This window comes from Antedon bifida, chromosome 2, assembly GCF_963402885.1.
Source record: "Antedon bifida chromosome 2, ecAntBifi1.1, whole genome shotgun sequence".
Classification (NCBI taxonomy): Eukaryota; Metazoa; Echinodermata; class Crinoidea; order Comatulida; family Antedonidae; genus Antedon; species Antedon bifida.
The window spans coordinates 12,748,228-12,770,061 of record NC_136227.1 but is presented as its reverse complement, the minus strand read 5'-3'; the positions used below and the strand labels follow the sequence as shown (position 1 = coordinate 12,770,061).

Genomic DNA, 21,834 nt, shown 5'->3' with positions numbered 1-21,834 from the left:
CCTTTATATCCCCAATCGGGCCCGCCATCGACTATAAGAAGAAGTGCCTTTTTTGCTCCTAACACATTTGGTAATATTGACGTCAGGTCGTTCACGTGATCTTGCACCGATGTTGTGCTCCATGGACCTCGGTTCATCACAAAACTTTCCCCAGTTCTAGCAACCGAATAATGTGGTCTACCGTGTTCGTCAATTGTCCGAAATAAAACAATACAACAAAAATTAAAGATAAGAAATATAACTACAATTATAGGCCTTGGATTAATCATGGAGCTGAAGCTTACTAGAAGTAGCGTAATTCATTTATTTTTTCCTCCATGGATTAATGTAATCGTTAGAGTCAAAAATATTTTTATTTGCTATAAAGCTGACCTGGATTTTGAAAACCTTGTTTTACATATCCTTTGGTGCTGGCATTTGTAATCATTATAGCTACCGTACAGGGCCCTGTAATGTACCCACATTCTTATTAAAACAAATTTGCGTTACCTATGATTTTATTATTTTAAATATATACTCAAATAAAACCGTGTAAAAGTATACGGAACAACCAAGTAACACATACCTGTAGACCAGGATCTTTGATGTTCAAAACCATATATCCACATGGCGTGATAAGATGACCTGGTAGGGGAAAGTCATGGAGCGTCGTCTACCATAAATATTTTTCCCACTGTGAAGTAACGACTAACAGCCTGGGTACCGATTTTGACTTTATGTTTATTGTCACAGGACATGGAAACAACTTCATCTTCAAACATTGCGTGCAACTCCATTCGATGTTTAACGCGTGATGACATGAAGTGCGAGTAGGTATGTGCTTTACGAACGTCGTTTTTTTTGCAAGCTACTCGCGCATTAATGATGCCTTTATAATTTGACGACGAATTTACATTGCTACGAGGAGCTTTCATCAATCGATGTATTGTGGATACTGAAACATCTACATCATGTTTAGCTTTAATGTGCGCTTTGATCATAGGCAATGTAACGCCACATGCCTGTCCGGTAGTCGTTCGTCTTCGAGCATCTGCAGCGAAACTATGTTGTGTTATAAATTCTTCAACCGAAGCAATAACCTCTGGATGTTTTTCTTCAAAAGACTTTCTTCCTCCTCCAGCATTTCTTTTTTGATAGATACGACATTTCCCTTTTGCCTTTTCAGACATTAACATGTAAGCCATTTTGTGAACTATAGTTAAAATTTAGATATTGCGTTTTGCTGATGATAAGAGAGAATGAGAATTATCTTAGGCACCGGTGCTTATTATAGAGCAATATTTTATTCGGGGCGTGCACTTTGATATTTTACGTTGCCATTGGACGTTAATTTTAGTACTAACCCTAAATAACTGTGTCTGCATAACTTTCCCATGTATTTTAAGAATACAGTTATTGATGCTTGTTTATTTCTATCATTCCTTTGTTGTTTTTTTTCTATTGTATACTTTTAGACTTGTTTACCCCAAAGTATGCCAAAATTAATGACGCTTTCAACGTTCATTTCTATACAAATACAAATCAATAAAACAGAACAGATACAAAAAAAAAATTTTAGTATAGTAAGTAATAACCGAAAATACTGTACCAAAAGTTTAAAATAGTAATACTAAAAATAAAAAGTAAAAAATATTTTTAATTTTTTTATTTCAACAATATTGATCTGTTGAGCGTGTGCCAAGATGTAGATTTAATTTAATATGTACTGTAATATGTAGTACGGTATAAACTCTATACCGCAACAATATACAGAACAGTTAATAATGCGCTGACCACAGCATTTATTTAGTCCAATAAAACATATCGGGAATTAATTTTTTACATGTTATGTTACATGTTATCTACGAGTTGTTATTGTTTAGGTATATTTTACAAAATGTGACATTAAAGCATTATTACTGATAGTTGGGGAGCCAGAAAAGATTTACCTGCACCCTCTAGCAAACTATATTCACAATTTTTTTTGTTTCCTTAGGCCTATATCAATACAATTCAATTTTTTGCTGTTGGTCGAAAACAAATTGGGATGCTTGGTCAGTACAGCGGCTAACCGGTCATTATGATTAAAGTTAATGACTAATGGTCAAAAATTGAGTTTTACAGTCATTTTTGGCAAAATTTGTCCATTAGAGTGAATAGAAATATGGGTCTTCTGAGTAATTTGACACCAACTACGACCATACCCGCCCAACAATTTCGGAGATATGTAAAATGTACTCTAAGCCAAAAATGTTTGTGCCGGCTATATTAATATGGCCAATTTCTTGACCATAGGTCAGAAAAGGGATTTTCATTCACTTTTGAACAAAATTGTCCATTAAAGTGAATAGAAATAGGCTACTGTATGTGGTATCTGCAAGGGAATCCAGACATAATTCGGAATTTTCAAAATTGAGATTTCCACAAATACTGAAACTACATAATCCAAGATTTAAAATGCTGAAAAAATATCTTGATACCATGTCTACTTCTAGAGATATCTCAGTCTAAAGTTTTGGTTGTTACAATAGTGTTTTGAGAAAAATGCTTTTAACAGAAAATGACAACAACAACAAAATAAACAGGGCGTGTAAGTTTACGCCTTAGCAAAATGGTATTCTAATTGTTTTATTTCAATGTAACGCACCTTCCTTAATTAACTATCGTTCTATTATTATGCAAAATTTCATTAAAATCAACTCAATGGAACACTTTCAATTTAAGCATAAAACATGATAGGTTTTATGAAAATCATACATAATTTACACCATCTTTTTAACCAACATACTACACAAAATGTTAAAATGTATCTATTTATTTGTCTCAAAATAGAAAAACACCAAGGTAATGTAAATAAATATTGTTTCAGCTATCATTTTCTGTAAAAATAAAAAAATGTAATTTTTCAGCCTTTTATTGTTTTTGGCTGTTTCTACAAAGCTACAAATGCGACTTATGTCCGATTTCTCTTGCATGTGCCACATAATATGAGTCTTCTGAGTAGTTTGACACAAAAATTGTTCCAATACACCCAGTAGTTACCAAGTACGCAAATTTTAACTTTACTCATATTGACCGTTTAGCCGCTGTACTGACCAAGCATCCCAATTTGTTTTCGGCCAACAGCAAAAAATTGAATTGTATTGATATAAGGAACCAAAAAAACATTGTGAATATAGTTTGCTAGATGGTGCAGGTAAACCCTTTCTGGCTCCCCAACTATGAGGGAAAGTGTCAGTTCCCAGTTTGCCAAGAAAACCTGTGCCTATAATATTTCATGGTATGAATTTTTTTTGCCTTTTAGTAACTTGATTATTTCTGAAGCACTTTCCCATGGATTTTAGGAATATAGTTATTTCACGATTGTTTATTTTACGATACCTTTGTTTTATTTTCTTTTGTAAGATCATGTATATTACATAACTTTATATTTGTCGATCAATTCCATGATCTTTGTTTTATTCTAGACGTTTGATTGGTCCTACAATCATACAAAACACGCGTAACGCCCATATTGCATATTGTCTTCTCCCATGTATTTTCAGTATTTATGTACCGTACCGAATACAAATCGCATCTTCATTAATTTACGCACGCATTGTCAAGTTTAAATACTGCATTTTTAACAAGCTTACTTTGACGATTTTGATGAAAAAATGTCAACGAGACGACAACGAGACCTCCGTTATGCAGTAATATTATTTGGCGACAATACAGCTGAGTTAGTACCATCGTCAAAGATTTTGAAGGCTTGTATAACACGTGCACTGAAAGTATAGGCGACCGAATTAAAGTACTTTGGGAGGGGGATATATACGATGCCACAACAATGTTTTTGTCTGGTAAGTAATGACTATGTTTTTTTCGAATACCAATTAGAATACAAAATAAGAAAGAAATAGATAATAGTTTACAAAGGATTAGGCCAAGTTGAGCCGCCGCTTATTTATTTTATCCCGTTTGTAATAAATAAATCGGTATATAAAGTTGTATTGATTTTATGTAAAAAATTGTAATATAAATAATTGTTGTAATTTAACGTTTGTTATGCCCATCTCAACCGCCAACAATTTGTGGCCGCCGGTTTGTTTAAAATAAACTTGTTAGCCTTGTTTTATTCTGTTATTATAAATATAGGGAGAAATAAAACATGTCATGATCAAATTTTTCCAGACCATAAGTTAAATATATAGGCCTATTTCAATTTACGCTTGTGCAAACTTCATTATGACATTATTAATATTTCTTTTAGATAGCAGGTCTGAGTCAACAAAAGAACTCACAAAAGTTCTAGAAAGAATTGAAAAGGTAATGATTATTATTATGGCAGATTATTTAATATTTGATGCTCTTTCTAGTATATTAGACTTTGCTCTAAATTTGGTTAACTAACTACTAAAGTTATAATTATAATAATTAAAATGTACAAATAGTCTGACACATGGAAAATGTTCTTAAATCCGCTTAAGTGTCAGATTAGTAAATAATTAATTAATTTTGATTACACTATTAACAAACTTGCTAGTGATAGAGTTAACTTTCAAAAAGGATCTTGGTATTTATATCATAATAAATTAGCTGATCAAGGCATTGTTTGCTTGGCTTGGTCAGAATCAACTAATCAATTAAAAAGGGCCTCAGCCATAAGATATAATTTTATTTTTTTAAAAACAGGAAACGACAGTAGTGACCGCCCAAACACCACCGCTAGTTGTGATCCCGGACGCACAGTCGCAAACACCGCCGCCGATAGTGACCGCATCACAGGAAAAAACGTCTCCGAAACCAGCCCAGCAAAAAACGCCTCCGACACCATCCCAGCAAAAAACGTCTCCGGCACCAGCACAACAAAAAACGTCTCCGACACCAGCACAGCAAAAAACGTCTCCGACACCAGCCCAGCAAAGAACGTCTCCGACACCAGCACAGCAAAACATGCATCACACACCAGCCCAGCAACACACGTATCCAGCACCAGCCCAGCAAAACACGTATCCAGCACCAGCACAGCAAAACACGTATCCAGCACCAGCCCAGCAACACACGTATCCGGCACCAGCCCAGCAAAACACGTATCCAGCACCAGCACAGCAAAACACGTATCCAGCACCAGCCCAGCAACACACGTCTCCGACACCAGCCCAGCAAAACACGTCTCCGACACCAGCACAGCAGCAAAACACGTCACCGACACCAGCACAGCAGCAAAACACGTATCCAGCACCAGCCCAGCAACACACATATCCGGCACCAGCCCAGCAACACACGTCTCCGACACCAGCCCAGCAAAACACGTCTCCGACACCAGCACAGCAGCAAAACACGTCACCGACACCAGCACAGCAGCAAAACACGTATCCAGCACCAGCCCAGCAACACACGTATCCGGCACCAGCACAGCAAAACACGTCTCCGACACCAGCCCAGCAAAACACGTATTCAGCACCAGCCCAGCAACACACGTATCCAGCACCAGCCCAGCAAAACACGTATCCAGCACCAGCACAGCAAAACACGTCTCCGACACCAGCCCAGCAAAACACGTCTCCGACACCAGCACAGCAGCAAAACACGTATCCAGGACAGCAAAACACGTATCCGGCACCAGCCCAGCAAAACACGTATCCAGCACAGCAAAACACGTATCTGACACCAGCACAGCAGCAAAACACGTATCCGGCACCAGCCCAGCAAAACACGTATCTGACACCAGCCCAGCAAAACACGTATCTGACACCAACTCAACACATATCACCTGATCATTTTAACTCGCCACCATCTGATACCTCTTCTATTAATACTCCTGTCTATCATCCTACGCCTACCTATCCTCCTCGAAGAATATTATCTGATCTCTCTAACGCCCAATCATCATTCTCACGTTACAACACTCAGTCAACAAAAACTCCAAAACAACTTATTCTAGCCTTAACTAAACCTCCTAGTCCTGCTATCCATCCAGCTTCTGACAATCTTTTCTATATTGGCAACACGCGCCAAGAAACTATGGAGTATGTAAAATACTCTACTGTCTTCTCACATTCCTCTTCCGCTATTTCTCTTACTCAAAATTTAATGAGTGCTATGATAGCACCAGAAGTTATGGCAAGATCAAACCTAAAAGGAGGTACGCATTATTCAAAGGGGGTCCCAACCCTCTACTCTACGCTTAATAAAAAAATAATGGATGCTATTAAGAGCCAGGTTTATACTGAATATCCCGGTCTAAATACAAAAAATGGGGCCGATCTTGTACTGCGGACAGCAATTAATGCCAAATGCAGACATCATAGACATCATCTAAATAAAATTCAAAACTCCCGACGTACACCTACACCCGATATCACTGATGATAATAACGTAAATTAAATTGTAATTGATTCAGCATTAAAATAGTGCCACTATGTACAGAAAAAATAAAGGTTTTGTCAATAAAAACAGTATATTTTTATTAAAGTTATGTTTTATTTAATTTGTTAATTGTTTTCAACTAAAATGTTGGTGAGGAACGAATAAAGAACGCAGATTACAAAGTCATTCACCTGTTTTGTTTCATTATTAAAACGAAAAAAAAATTAACTAATATTGTAGAATATATGTTAATATCAACTACGACTACCGGTCATCGCGCACAACGCATGATTTACACACATAATAATATGATAATAATATTAATAATAATTAGAGAATAACCTATGCATATTAATTAATTGCCATTATGACACCTATGTACTAGCGTATGGAGTGTATATTGATATAGGCATATCTATTGTATTTAAAGTCTCTTCACCTTTTGTTCATTGGCTACAGTAGTATTGCTCAATAAATGTATTGGTAACCAAATAGTCTTGAGACTTATTTATGAACAAAACGAAGTAACAACGATGCCAGCCGTGACCTGCCCGATAGATGGATGTCTATACACCACTCCGGATAACCTGGGAGATGCCATAGTTGCTGCACTGCTCACTGCACATGCCAGCTCACACTCTGCTTCGAACCAGACTAAGGTTGAACGGGTTAAACGGCCATCGATATCATCAGCAGGCACCAGCGAGGAGTGGGACTACTTCCTGTCAAGGTGGAATGAGTATGCTGAAGCTACCAAAATCACTGGAAAGGCCAGCAGCTCATATCGACAACTGCAAAAGCAACATACTAAGATTGGCTCTGACCCAATTTGTACATATTGCGGTAATAAGGGACATGGTGCGAAGAGTTCACCAACGATGCGCAGGCAGGTATGCCCTGCCTATGGTAAAACCTGCTCCAAATGTGGCATTAAACATCATATTGAATCAGTTTGTCGATCTTCGTCAAGGAAAGGTGATGCTAACAGTACCACAGCGTTGTGTACAACATTTCATGCAGATATGGTCGTTGCTCGGCCTCTTGCTCTTGGCCATCACATATATGATGACTTGAATGACACTTGGATTCGAAAGAAAGCGGGACCACATCCATTCACCAAACTTATGGTACAAGCCTTACCAGAGGACTATCAAGCACTGGGGTATAACCTCTCACAAAGTACTCAAAAAATTGAAGCCTTGGTCATGGCTGATACTGGTTGTCAAAGTTGCTTAGCTGGTACTGATATTTTACGTCGGCTGCAGATGAAAGTAACTCAGCTCCTACCAGTCTCGATGAAAATGAAGGCTGCAAATAATGGTGGAATCACGATACTTGGTGCCGCCATCCTTCGATATAGTGGTGTGGATGAACTTGGTAAGACTGTCACTACTAGACAAGTTACGTATATCACCGAAAGCTCAGAAAAAATATTCCTTAGTCGTGAGGCATGTATAGCACTCGGTATAGTCTCCAAGTCCTTCCCAATGATAAGTGAAACACCTAGGTCGGTGCCGATGACGACAACCCTCTCCGCCCAGGAACTTGAGACTATCACGTGCAAGTGTCCACTCAGAAAAGCACCACCACCTATGCCAAACAAACTGCCCTGTGAGCCTACAGACGGGAATAGAAAAAGGCTTGAAAACTTTCTGTTAGAATATTATGCATCAAGCACCTTCAATGTCTGCGAACACCAACCACTGCCTCTTATGAAGGTTAAGCCTATGAAGTTGATGATTGATCCCGAGGCCAAACCTGTGGCACATCACACTCCAGTCCCAGTTCCTCTCCACTGGCGAGAAGCGGTTAAGGCTGGCATAGATCAAGACGTCCGACTTGGGGTTATTGAACCTGTTCCAGTTGGTGAACCAGTCACTTGGTGTCATCGTATGGTCATATGCGCTAAGAAGAATGGTAAGCCAAGACGCACAGTTGATTTACAGTCATTGAATGCACATGCTACACGAGAGACCCACCATACACAGTCACCGTTTCAACAAGCACGCTTAGTGCCTGCAAATAAAAAGAAAACTGTATTTGACGCATGGAATGGCTACCACAGCATCCCCATACTGCAGGAAGATCGACACTTTACAACTTTCATCACTCCATGGGGAAGGTATCGCTACTGCGTCGCACCACAAGGTTACATAGCTTCAGGTGATGGTTATACACGAAGGTACGATGAAATTGTGTCTGACTTTCCGGATAAAACAAAGTGTGTCGATGATGCCATCCTATGGTCAGACAATTTGGAACAGAGCTTCTTCCAGGCAGCAAAATGGCTAGATGTTTGCGGTAAAAACGGTATAACACTGAACCCATCCAAGTTCACATTTGGACAAGATACAGTAGAATTTGCCGGATTTGAGATATCACCAACATCTGTCCGTCCATGTAAAAAATACTTGAATGCGATAATGGAATTTCCTACACCGAAGAATATATCTGACATACGATCTTGGTTTGGTTTGGTAAATCAAGTTGCCTATGCTTTTTCTGTAGCTGATCGAATGATACCGTTTCGACAACTGTTGAAACCTGGGACACCATTTGAATGGAACAATAACCTACAACATATATTTGAAGAATCCAAACTCATTATAGTCAGTGAGATCGAGGAAGGTGTTAGAATATTCAACAATATGCGACCTACATGTCTTGCTACAGATTGGTCCAAGACGGGTATCGGATTCTGGTTGCTTCAGAAGCATTGCGAATGTCCATCTACCATACCATTCTGCTGCAGTACAGGTTGGAAGATCACGCTAGTTGGTAGTCGATTTACAAGCTCAGCCGAATCACGATATGCTCCAGTTGAAGGTGAAGCGTTGGCTGTCACATATGCACTTGAGAAAGCACGCTATTTTGTCCTAGGCTGTAATGATCTCACTATTGCAGTTGATCATAAGCCTCTATTAAAAATATTTGGTGACAGATCGTTGGAGGACATTCCAAATGGACGTCTACGAAACCTAAAAGAGAAGACACTCCGGTACAGATTTCGAATGATTCACATACCCGGAGCACGTCACCGAGCTGCTGACTCAATCTCTCGACACCCATGCGGCCCTAAGAATGTTCTTACACCAGTGCTTACGGACGAGGCCAATTTAACCAACCTCAACAACATGGAGACTACCTCACCAGTATTCTGCCTTCGGACCGACGATGTTGACTCAACCAGTGAGAGTGTCGATCAACAGTTACTTACCTTCAGCTCTATGGCGTTGGACGATCTACAATGTATTACGTGGGATAAAGTCAAGCTGGAGACAAATAGCGACGACAACATGGCCAATCTGCTCACTATAATTGAGTTGGGTATGCCTCACTCACGCCATGAACTGCCTGGTATGCTACGTGAATACTTTTCAATCCGTGAGAACTTGAGTTCCATCGATGGTGTCATACTATATAAAGACCGCATAGTTGTGCCACCTCGATTACGGCAAGATGTCTTAAAATCGCTACATGCTGCACATCAGGGAGTTTTGTCAATGATCGCACGAGCTGAATCATCAATTTTTTGGCCCGGTATTACTAAGGACATTCAGGCTTATAGAGAGAGATGTAATGACTGCAACAGGATGACACTGTCTCAGCCTGCTGCACCACCTTATCCGCCAATGTATCCACGGTACCCATTTCAGTGCTTGTGTGCAGATTTTTTTCACCACAAGGGGCATAGCTACCTAGTCATCGTCGATAGATATTCAAACTGGCCAATAATCGAAAAAGCATCTGAAGGGGCACAAGGACTCATAGCCACGCTCCGTCGAGTGTTTATGACCTTCGGCATCTGTGATGAACTATCTTCAGACGGAGGACCTGAATTCACATCAGGGAATACTCAGGAATTCCTGAAGTCGTGGGGCATTCATCACCGCCTATCATCAGTTGCTTTCCCTCATTCTAATTGTAGAGCAGAGGTAGGAGTGAAAACAGCCAAGCGCTTGATAACCAATAACACAGGCCCCCATGGTGAACTGGACACTAATGCATTTCAACAGGCAATTCTTCAGTACAGGAACACACCGGATCCAATAACCAAAACATCTCCCGCTATATGTGTCTTTGGACGTCCGATTAAGGATCTGATACCAATTCTTGAAAGCAAATACTTGCCGCATCCGACATGGCAGAGCACTTTAGAAGACCGTGAAATGGCACTTCGGAATCGCCACATGCATTCTGCAAAGTACTGGACGCAACACACTCGCCGTCTTCCACCCTTAATTGTGGGTGATTTGGTACGAGTCCAAAACCAAACTGGCCCACATCCAACTAAATGGGACAAGACAGGAACAGTCGTCGAAGTACGCCAATTCGACCAATATATGGTAAGGGTTGATGGTTCTGGTAGGATCACGTTGCGTAACAGACGTTTCCTTCGAAAGTACATACCTGTATATCAACCGGAACTCAAACGCACCATATCTGAAGACCTTCGTTTCCTCCCTGTGAAACAGGCACCAGCACTAATAGCTCCTACGCCAGCCCATTCTCCCACAGACATAACACCACCTCAATCTATACCTGCACCGCTTGCAAACCAACCGTCTGCTACAGATAGGACAACAAAAGCATCCACTGGAACTGTACCTTTACCGGAATGCCACCCGACGGCTGCAGATAAGACACTGACCAAGCCTCCGACCGAAACCGTACCAGTCCAGCCAGTAGTTGTTCCACGTCGTTCGGATCGCAAAAGACAACCTCCTTTGCGCTATGGGTTTGAGGACAATTAACTATTAAATTAGTCTTTGATGACCTAAAGACTGGGGGAGGTAGAGAATAACCTATGCATATTAATTAATTGCCATTATGACACCTATGTACTAGCGTATGGAGTGTATATTGATATAGGCATATCTATTGTATTTAAAGTCTCTTCACCTTTTGTTCATTGGCTACAGTAGTATTGCTCAATAAATGTATTGGTAACCAAATAGTCTTGAGACTTATTTAATAATAGATTGATTACAGTACTCTACACACGTGATTTGTTGGTCACATGATGGATGAAACGCGATACTACTATACACACGTTACCATCACCCCTGCACATTTCCACCGTGCACGCCCACATGTTTTTCTTGCTCCAAATTATTATTATTATTAGGGATATTTTGCACAATAGCCTACGCGGCAAGGCCTGTTGTAATAAACATGGAATATATTTGTTTGCATTTATTTTATGATGGCTAGTAGGGCTTTGTCGTTGCTGTATTTTTTAATTCGTTTATTTATTTTAAATTGTAATATTATATTATTTTAACTAGTAGGATATCAATCAGTTGATAAGTAATTAAAAAATGCATCTTTTTATTTTATTGTTGTACGTGGCCAATAAGAATGTCATTTAAGGAGTCGATTTGATTAGTGGTTTATTCATAAAAAGCTCGCTGAATGCGTTGTTCGTTTAGGCGACCCACCTAGGCGTCTTTAATTAGTCAACACAGCAAGGTAGTAATATATTGTTTGAAGGTTTGCATGTCGAAATCGAATGTTGATATAAAGTTTGCGGTACACCACGTGTGTTAAACTCAACAGTTCTTTTCAGAACTAACACACGTGGTGTACCGCAAACTTTATATCAAGGTAGTAATACTTTTTGTTTTATTGGAGCATGCTTTGTTTTATTATCTTTTTTACAAACAATGGTATTTGCGTGTGGCTTTTGTTTTGCTTTGAACTGAATAGTACGTCCAGGAGAACCAACTTAACAACGCCCTGTCAATTAAAAAAAATCCAACGCTAAAAATTGGATTACTTGGCTTGGCTATACTGATTATCTAAAAATTAAAAAAATCGGGAGAAATTTGGGTTCTGCGGAAGACGACCAAAAAAATCGGGAGGCTCCCGCGATTTTCGGGGGAATTGCAATTTAGTTACCGACCCAGGACCGGTAACTAAATTGTTGTATGACGGGCGCGATTTTGGTGCTTGGATTTTTTAGCATGACCAAGAAGGGTGAGCTGGGCCAACTTGTAAATATAACTTGTATTTGTTTGTAGGCATGGTTATTATTTTTATTTACCGAATTTATACCTGTGGCCCTTGAAAAAAGCGTACTCGCAAGTAGGCCTTAATATTTTTCAAAATGTTGTTTCTAAATATAGATACGCTGCCGACGCGACCATACTGCATAATGACTTGTAAAGTGCAGTGATCGTTGTTATCTTTACGCTTGGCTGATTTCACACTACTAGACTGATAGGAATACAGTGTACTGTATGGTGCTTTTAAATGTCTACCTATTATTGAAATGGAATATTCCAGATCGTTTATTAAAATGCTGACGGTGCGATGACATCGCGAAGGGATTAAATACCAAAACATCGCGATGACATCGTGACATCGGGATGTCTTATAACGACAGGCTCCCTTAATGATAATGGTTTATTACATTCTATAGACTTAAATTATGCATGGCTACGTATGGCTGTGTATTAATTATAAAAACAGTTACATTTTCTATTAATACCAAACCTGTTGGATAATCATTTTACTAATATCAAAAAAGTTTATTGTTTAATAATATTTTGCTTTTATAAATAATCATAGTTTTACTAAATAAAATACCAAAAAGTAATGAATATATTATTTAAAGTATTTATTATTCTAATGCACAACAGAAATTAGTTTTGCTTATTATTAGTCTGTGAATCTTTTTAGTTTCTTTGTAATAATAGTTATTTCTTGTTTATATTGTTTTGAAAGTATTTGTACTAGAAAACTATTAGTTTATTATGTAGTATTTTTAATGATTTAATTAACACAGTAGGCTGTGATTCGTTTTAGTTGTATGCCTAATTACCATCTAGGTCGTCCCCACAGATGGTTCTCGAATACACAGTAATTTCAGCGTAAAAAACTGGTGATTTCAAATGTACCTACCGTAGGACTATAATACATTGCCGTTTACAGAAACGAATAAATAGTCACCCTGGGAATGCTCGATTTACCGAATTGTGTCCTTATGTAAATTAATTATGCAAATTGTTCAAAATTATCTTATAGTTTAAAAAGTATATACTAAAATATAAGAAATTAAGACTCATTGTACACATTTTGTACATCATTGGTTTTTTTATACTATTAAAATTATAAAGTGTTTAAAGTTTATTAATTGATAACATATAAGATTGTTGGCCTCACATAAACTACACACAAAGTGAGCAAATCTAACATGTTGAAGCAACGCAAAAAAGCTTCTCTTTTAACCTCTTCCTTTTAACAACTGTAACTCAAGCATTAATATTCTGACTGGTATATCCAAATATGGTAGTGATGATGATATACCTAAAATTTGAAAGCTCTTATACAAGATATCAACTTATCTTTTGCATAATAAATAATATCATTATGTGGATTTTTTATTGTTGATACAAAAAATCGGAAGAAATTGCATTTTAGCGGGAGAGTAGGAGATGACACGAAATATCTTCTGCAGTCATTAGAAAAGTTGGAAGGACTGAAGTATACATATTAATAATAATGCAAGGATTATTTTGTTTTCCATGCAATAATCACTACATTTATGCCTACTGTAACATAGCACTATTATTAGAGTGGAAAACAATATTAAAACAACAATGCTATAAAACTATAACGTATAACAATTAGCAAACATTTGAACTCATGATTTGTTTTAAAATTTTCTATATCATACATTACAAAACAAAGAACAAATTTTATTCACACACAAAAATAAGTACAGTTGCTCTGTAAATTGGACATGAAGTGTAAATTTGGCATTTTTGGCCAAACACATTTTTTTTTTAAATTGTAATAATTAGGTGGCACTCCTCTATCCATGAGATTTGGGTGCAAGTTGGAATTGGATCAGTACACAGAAGGCCATGTGCAGTGAACAATAATTGTGTGGTTTATTGTTTATATTTCGTGTCATCTCTTTACTCTCCCGCTGAAATGAAATTTCTTCTGATTTTTTTTGTATCAACAATAAAGTATCCCCATAATGGATATATTTTTATCAGATTAAACTCAAGATTAACATTGTTACAATCAATATGCTAATATGCTACACTTGCAATAACTTGTACTAGCTAAACTCCACAACCACACCATAGAGCAATGAACTATTTCTCTATGATCACATAAAGGCCTAATTAACATTAATGAAGTTACTTAAACGTGCCCCTGAAAGTAAAAGTTTGTATGCCAAACCTTCAGTAATTTAATATTTAAAAAAAATATATAAGTAAAACTAAAAAGTGATTGATAATTTTAAACACCAGCAACAACATTTTGACATTAAAATTGAAATAATACAAAATTGTATAAAAGTATATAACAAAATTATCATATTTAAAAAAAAATGTATACAAAATTTGACTTGGTTGCATTGCGTAAGATCATTCAGTAAATAGTTGGAAATTGATTTTTGTAAAGTAACACTCGATATAAACTACATAACAAAGTAATATGTGTACTGTAAGATATAACCAATATTGTATGTATTTCATATTATAGGATGGTTTGACAGCTTTGCATTATGCAGCAACCACTGGAGACACAGCCTGCTGCAGCCTGCTGTTGAATGCAGGAGCCGGTGTCAATGTATCAGACAAAGTAAGTCATCTTCATTATTATTCATTTTCATTTCTAAATATATAACATTTTATATTTTAAATATAATGGTTTTTTTGAGTAATAATATTTAATGTATAAAACTTCATTGATGCTGAAGTTGGCATAATTTGAAAATATTCAATATATTTTTTCTATGATATTTAGTCATAAAAATTGCTATGACACTACATTAAAATTTTAATTATTTTTTCCATATATAATATAAGATACAGAAAGTATATCTGCCACATTACTTTTGAAAGAACTTATAATATAATTTCAAATTTTAGTACAAGCTATTTATCAATTTAAAAAATATATATGCCAAGTTATAACTAGCGTAGCATAACTTTATATTTTAATCAATGGATGTAAATGACTTTGCATTATATAAATGTATTACAATTGTTTATAAACTCTTCATTGTTGCAGATTCTATTTCAGTACAACCTTTTTTTTAAAACTAATATTGACCTTGGTTCATCCTTGTTTCAGTTGGATATGGTTCTATCTTTTCAATTTACATTCATGTTCACAGAGTAAATTAAGATTTATCTTTTTTTTTTTTTTTTTTTTTATATATTTAGGCAAACTATATCCCATAACAATTTTCCTATGAATAAATAGATGGAATTATTATCTCCACCAAGGAGGTTATGTTTTCACCCCTGTATGTTTGTGTGTGCAGGTGGGTGTGTGTGTGTGTGGGTGTGTGTGAACAGCCTGAAGGCCACAGTTTTCATCTGATTCTCACCAAATTAGGCCACAATGATCTATGCCCCAAAAGCTTGGATGAGTTCGATGTGAGTTGAAAAGGTCATAGGTCAAGGTCACAACTAAGAAAAAACTATTTTACTGCCTTGAGACCACAGTACACATATGGCTGAATGCATATAACAACATTACTATAAGCCCAATGACTGGGAAACCTTTAACATGTGGCTTACCTTTCATCGGTCATGCTTTATAACAACCTACCTTAAACCCCTGCGTTAGCGGCTGTGGTAACACCAACCCAGCGAATGCTATTCAGTCCAAATAGATACTCATTGTACCCACGTCTTTGTAAAATATCCTTAAACAGCACGGCAGCGTGAATAGGACATCTTTCTAGCATGTGGCTACTAGTTGATTCTACTGACTAAATAGTGCTAATGTGGTCCCATGCCTTCTACTCTCTATCAGCATGTATAAAGACCCAGGTATCTGTGTCCAACAATAATGTCCAACCACCAATAGTTCTTGATAGTTCAAACACTGAATTATTTAATATTTTAAATAAACCAAAATAAATTTACACTATCTAGTATTTTTGTAAAAAATTAATAAAATATGCACTTGATGTTAATTTTCCTTTTACCCAAACCTTGTATTATTTTGGATAAATTCAGAATTTCATTTACAGTATTGTGGTACAAAACTATGGAACCAAGTCTTTCTGTTTCTGAATTATTTCTTGTAGATGTATTGTTAAAACTTTGATTAGTTTTATAAACTACACCTTTTCACCTTCTGTCAATTATTAAAGAATGGATTTATTCTGTTACTGACATTCAATGATTGAGGTTTCTCCTTCATCTAATGTTCTAGCAGTATTGTTATAATTTTTTTTTTATTGAGAATTGTCCTATAATTTCACACATAAATTAATTATTCCCTCAGATTTGGAATAAAAATAAAATGAACATTGACTTAGGAATGTATTTAATAATTGCCCTGATTCAATGCACAACTATTAATTTAGATTGTATACTGGCTTTTTCTTTTATCCAAATGTACATATGAAAAACATAAGAACTCATTTTGAGGACTTGTGATGAGTTGAAAATCAAATAACAATATTATCTAGTTCAATACAATTTTTTCCATAATGGTCAAATGAATACAAAACAGAAAGTATATTTAGGTTACACAATTTGTTTAAAAAGTAGCATGAAAATATATAAAATAAAATACATGAATAAAGGTAATAACTATAGAGGAACCAGAACTTAACCCTTTCACTGCGGAGCATTATTCCTACCTCTGTGCGTAATATATATTTAAGAAAAACATATGATATTTTAATAAATTGCAAGAAAATACTAATTGAGATAATTGTGTAATTATTTTTGTGGTGTGTGATGGGCAAAGGGTTAGTCTACAGTTAGGTATAAAAAAAAGAAGTAATTTGCATATTGATGACGTCATGTGACGTCATTACAGGTATTTTGGATTTCTTGTTTTTTATCGAATCAATGATAAAAACTATATTTTTTATAAAAATTCTTATGGAATACGTTTTTCCAACTGGATATTGATGAAGATACGTATAACAAATAAAAATATAAAAAAAAATTGAATTATTTTGATTGTTTTATAAAAATTATGCATAAATCAAAGTTTTGGGGCAAAATCGTGAAAATAATGACAGTTTCCAAAAATTCACTATAGTACAAAATCTAACTATTGTTTCAGAATTTTTTTTTTGGGTGTTGTGATAAACACGATGTTGCCCTATTGGGGCTGGTAAATTTTTGTTACTTTCAAAATTGCCGCCATTACGCTACTCAAAACAACTTTCCAAGATAGAAATACTATTATATATACTATACTATATATAATTAATTAATTAATTAACTATAGAGGGCGCATTATTTTCAAGACGATAATACAACTATAGAGGGCCGTTTTTTTTGCTGGAAAATTTTTTTAATGACTTGCAAAAATATTCAAGTTCATCGAAAGAATATAGAGGGTGCTATATATTATAGGCAAATACGATTAAATAATTGTTTTGCCCATACCCGGTATTACCGGGTATACGTATTTCAACGACGTTTGTTTATACCCGGTAGTACCGGGTATACGCAGAGAAGGGGTTAAAACTAATAAATAAATTCAAAAGAAATATAGACAATAGCGTATTATTTCATCAGAAAAGTAGTTGGACAGATAATGATTTTTCAAATATCATTTAAATGTTTTTACAATTAGTAACAATGGTTAAATCAAGACTATTACACTTATATTTGGGGTAAAACATCAGTTTTTTGTTTAAAATAATTGTCAAACTCTGCAATCTTCCAAAAAACATAGCAAACCTCATTTTACCAACATAAAAGTGATTGAATCAGTAGTGTACAACTCACTTGGTTTGTCAATTAAAAAAATTAAATATATTTTTGTTAAATACTTAATTTTGTGGTTAAGCATCATTTGTTGGTTTATAATTGCTAAACCTTCACTCTCGGATTAGAGGGGGCGTAATCACCAGCCCAAACAATTTTACAGTACTGTATAAGTAAAACATTTTATTTTAATTTCTTTAGAATACCAATATATTTAGATATTTTGTTTGATAAAAATTGTTGGCAGCCAATAATCTAAAAGACCAAGGAATGATACTTCACTTTTTCTTTAAATTAATTTTCTATTAAAAAACATAACAATTGTTGTTTGTAAGTTTATATCTAATACAATTAGTTTTAGCCGTATTAATTAATAATTGGTTTGTAGTAAACCATTCACTAGCTTATTTAACTCTAAATTTAACAATTTCAACAAGACATCAATATTGTTATTAAAATATAATAAAGTTGTATCATCTGCAAAAAAAAGGTTGTCTGGAAGATTTACTAATTATTAATTTGAAATAATTATTTCGATCTGTAAAATAGCTTTTAAACCAATCTAAGAAATGCCCCAAAATACCATAGCGAAACAACTTGAAAATATCATGGTAAACAACATCAAAATGTTTTGATACATCTAGAAAAGTACTTCATAAAATTAATTGTTTTCAAATGCAGTATTAACAGAATTAGTGAGTTCAAGAAAAGCATGACAAAAGTGGTATTGTATGCATACATTTTTCATTATTTTTTTTAAAAATGGGTAAAATTAAGATTGGTATAAAAATATCCGTTTTTAAATACAGGATTTACATTTAATATGATTAGGTACAGAACCCATCATGAATGATTAATTAATGGCATATATGTGAGATGGCTTATAATTAATGGAGCAACCTTTTTAAGAATCATGCTCTGAACCTTTACTAAAATCCAAATTATTAATTATATTAAGCACTTCTGTTTCAGATATAAATGAGAGGCTATGGGAGGTGGTAATTAAGAGATTAGGTCTTTGGTATTTTTAGGAACATAGAATTACAGAGTTTTACAAATTTATGAAAAATAATCATTACATTCTGGCTAATTATGTTTGTATCATAAAAATATTCATCATTATTTTTTTTAACATGAGGTGTATTTCTACTTTCTTTACCGGGATTAATTACAGAATGTATTACTTCTCATTTTTTATGTTACATTTTATCTGATTGAATTTAGTTTCATAGCATTTTTTTTTATTGAAATTTGACAGTGCAGTAATAATGTTACTATACTTTTTATATCTTGAGATATCGGAACATTTATGAATTTGTTAAAGTTTATGCTTATGTTTACTAAACTTATTTAGGTGGGGTGGGTAGAGGGGTGTCATCCATAGTTTTAGTGTTTTGTTTTTTTCTTGAACTGCAAAAATATATAAAAAAATGTATCCAACATTAGTATAGTTTAGACCAATCAGTTTGAGAAAGATAAAAGCAAAATACACCTATATCTCTAATTCAGTATGAATGGTCAGGAACGTCAACCTTATTTAAAGTTAATCATAATCAATTATTATGGAAATAGGTAAATGATCAGAAATGTCTGAATTGTAATAATAAAATATCAAAATTGGTAGGCTTATTGATCTGTGTAAAAATGACCAATAAGTTCTGCATTAGTTTTTGTAATTCTCGTTGGTTTAGAAATTGTAGGGAAAAAAGTACAATAGTTGATAAGATGATATAAAATAATTAATTAGATTATGCTTATTAAATTTGATTAAAACAATGTTGAATTCTCCCACAATATTACAAAACCTTCATGATTTAAATCTTGAAAACAATTAATTTATAATAACAGCAAAATGTTCTATGTTATTAGATTTCAGTTGACTTTAAATTAAAGCCAATTATAGAATTCTTTTTTGTTTTATTGATTTATAAAAAGCGAATCACATATAGTTATTTTGTCAATTATAAATCTGATCATATTTTGTAATAAAAAAAAAACAATAGTTGTGTTCTGGAATGTTCATAACATTTTTATTAAATACATTATGTGTATGACAAAGATGGTGATTTGTTTAGAAGGATTTCTGAATCATAAACATTACACATTGTACATTGTACGTACCTACTGTAAATCATTACCAACATATTAGTATATGTGTAAAGATTACCATTTTTAATCATTTTCCTTCATTAAATGCTTTTTCTGGATGTTGGCAGCCGGCAGATCATCTATCACATAAAGGTTGTTGTGCCTTCATGGCCTTAGCTATTCGCATCACAATGGATCTCTATGTCCTATAAATGATAAAGTGTCTTGGGCATAGATCTTCACCTTAATTTTTCCAGTTCAGTGTGCATTTTCAATCGAAATATTATTTAAGCCAAGATCAGTTTTAAATATGTCCTTTACAAGTTGCATTTGATCTTTTCCTTGATGTCACCAAATCTTAGGTTGTTAGAATGCCTTTCAACTCGTAGCAATTCAGCTTCCATGTAGAGTATCCTGTTTAGATTTAATGTTCACACATTCATGTCAAACTATCCATTGTAGCTTTAAATTTATCCTTAGTTTTACTTTGAAGTTCCATAACATTTCTGTTTAGCAATGCTTGTTAGCCTTGCTTTAGTGATGCTCTTTCCTTGTCAATCCTACTATTTATGTCAGCTGCTAAGCTACCCATGTCACCATTCAATGTATTCATTCAACATTTTTTTATTCAGAGCATGTTCAGTAGGCTCAATTTTCTTGTATTCATAGTTCCAGATAAAGCACTATTAATGTGTTATGAATACTCAGGCTTATATTATATTCTTAGTAAAATGTAATGGTTTTAGACTTGCAAAATGATCAACTGTTGGGAATTAAATATTATGCAGAGCAAGTATGTCTGAACTCAGAGATGTCTATCATCATCATCATAATAACATTTATTTCCTTCATAATAATAATACAAAATAAATAATACAATACAAAATTCATAACAAGAAGAAAGATAGTTAAAACAATACAATTTTTTTTTCTCATCTTTAAAATGAATAAAAAAAAAATAAAAAAAAAATATTATGAAGGAGGCACAATTTCTAAAAAGCAAAAGCTTGTGTTGGAAGTGCCTGAACAGAAACAAAAAGTAACTATAATCAAGTTAGTAAATATATAATGCTTTTTTTTATAATTATATCTGTTTTTAATGTTTTATATACACATTATACATGGATAAAAAGGTTAAAGAAGAAACGAAATAAGAAAGAAAAAGGGAGAATTACATTGGATAATAACAATTTAAACAGATTATAAAGATACAATATTTAGAACAGCAACACATTGCGGATTGAATTGTGTCTTGTTGTGAATGAATGGTTTTTGGTCTTTATTTTGAATATTATATGGATAACGATATACAACAATGACAAAAAAAGTAGGATTATATTGGATAACAATGATCAAAAAATAGATTATGAAGATTGTAAATTTATGACAACTACTGTATTTATACATATTACTGATTAACTTGTATTAATCATGTCATTGAACGAATGAACAAAAGTGCTGGTTCAAGCCACAAAAGAGAAAAAAAAGACAGTGCTAGAACCCTGGTGCATTTAACATCGTGTAATAAGAGAATGACAAAGTTGCATAGTGATTTTCTGTAGTTTGCAACACCCTTTTCATTAATTGGGTACGTGTGTTAATAGAGCATTGTCACAAAAAACACTGCATACAAAAACAAGTCATGATATTATTTTATGCTCACAAAACTGAATTCAGAAGAACATCAAACATATATTTATGA

At 34.6% G+C, this 21,834-nt stretch overlaps 2 protein-coding genes and 1 long non-coding RNA gene across 3 annotated transcripts in view; 2 read left to right on the top strand and 1 right to left on the bottom strand.

Annotated features, from left to right (window-relative positions):
- LOC144835445 (uncharacterized) overlaps window positions 1–21,834 on the top strand; it is a 57,802-nt gene that overhangs the window by 17,964 nt on the left and 18,004 nt on the right. The gene's annotated exons all lie outside the window — the stretch shown is intronic.
- Window positions 14,800–21,834, top strand: part of LOC144835154 (uncharacterized) — a 246,822-nt gene continuing 239,787 nt past the window's right edge. Inside the window, exon 1 of the mRNA XM_078690212.1 lies at window positions 14,800–14,934. The gene's annotated coding sequence lies outside the window, so the exon portion shown is untranslated. The remainder of the gene's footprint in view (window positions 14,935–21,834) is intronic.
- LOC144835031 (uncharacterized) lies at window positions 19,293–20,560 on the bottom strand. The gene is made up of 2 exons (XR_013611042.1): window positions 20,071–20,560; window positions 19,293–19,323 (listed from the first exon to the last, which is right to left on the bottom strand). It is a non-coding gene; the product is annotated as an uncharacterized LOC144835031 (long non-coding RNA).